Source organism: Piliocolobus tephrosceles, unplaced genomic scaffold, assembly GCF_002776525.5.
Source record: "Piliocolobus tephrosceles isolate RC106 unplaced genomic scaffold, ASM277652v3 unscaffolded_2536, whole genome shotgun sequence".
In the NCBI taxonomy this organism is placed as follows: domain Eukaryota; kingdom Metazoa; phylum Chordata; class Mammalia; order Primates; family Cercopithecidae; genus Piliocolobus; species Piliocolobus tephrosceles.
Window position 1 is genome coordinate 1 of NW_022308043.1, and position 1,341 is coordinate 1,341.

The following is a 1,341-nucleotide window of genomic DNA, read 5'->3' on the forward strand; positions in this document are numbered from 1 at the left end:
TATAGTTTTGTTAAAAGTTTAAAACGATTTTGTTTATTTTTACGAACAGATTAAAACATATTTAATTTCATTTAAATCACTTTTATTTATTTTTATAACATTTTATATTTTGCATATTTTTATTTTTTTAAAAATTAATTTTAGTAACAACTATATCTCCCTGTTGTAACAAACATAAGTTACAAGAATTATTTTAAGGCCTACAATCATACTTTTCATCTTTTTATTTTAAAAAAACAAAAAAATGGTTAATAAAATATTTAGTAAAAGCTTTTTTAAAAAGGGGGAAGTAAAAAAAACTGAAAAAAATGCAGGTGAGTATATATATGTACATTGACAAATATATAAATATATGTTTATGCGCTTGTTAGTATATTAGTGGATTTATATATTTATATACATATGTACAATACGTACAACTACATTTTTTTATAAAGAAATATGACATTGTGCGATACTTATGCACCTATATACATTTATATATGTATTTATTGTGCATCAAGAAGTTATAGATATGTAAACATGTATACATACAAACGTATTAATATATATATATATGTATATATTTTTTTAATGATGAAACGACTTATAACTGATTAAAAGTTGATGATAACACTTCTTCACCAAGATCTCTGAAAAGAAATATATATATATATATATATATGTGCCTAAATAAGTTTGTATATATACCCATTCAAAACATTTCTTGCTACATTATAACGCATCCGAGTTGCATTTTGCGTTTTTCGCATATGCTTTTATTTATTTCCTTATATCGTTTTTCTTATTCGTATAAAAATTAAAAAAAAAAAACGAAATAATTAGAAATGGATGCGCGCGACATCACAGAATTGTAGCTAATAAATTTATATATATATATATATACACATGTGTTTTTGTACTAGAAATTTACGTGAGCATATACGTGTACATATCTATATATACACCCACATCTGTATACATTAACGCGCATTAACACTATTTATTTCGTTTTATATATATATTTACATATGCTTTTTTTTTATTTATTTTACTTTTTTTATATTCAGAAAAAACAGAAAGCAAAGTAGATGTAAAATTCACTGAGTCCACGGAAGCTGAGAGTGAGTCGACGTCATCTGTGGCTGTAACAAAAAAAGAAATAAACAACAAGAATAAGAAAACAAAAGCAAATAAAAAAATAGTAAAATCACAAGAAAAAACCAAGGAAATTGTTGAAACAAATGCAAATAAAAAAAATAATAAAAATAAAGTAAATCCAGTAAAAAAAGAAGAAGCGAAAAAAGAAAAAGCGAAAAAAGAAGATGTGAAAAATGAAGATTCAAGCTCAAGCTCAAATTC

At 23.3% G+C, this 1,341-nt stretch overlaps 1 long non-coding RNA gene across 1 annotated transcript; it reads left to right on the top strand.

The window, feature by feature from the left end:
• The first annotated feature begins 26 nt into the window (after positions 1–26).
• On the top strand, positions 27–1,168 carry LOC111531932. Its single transcript, XR_002728429.1, has 2 exons — positions 27–314; positions 1,050–1,168. It is a non-coding gene; the product is annotated as an uncharacterized LOC111531932 (long non-coding RNA).
• The last annotated feature ends 173 nt before the right edge of the window (positions 1,169–1,341 follow it).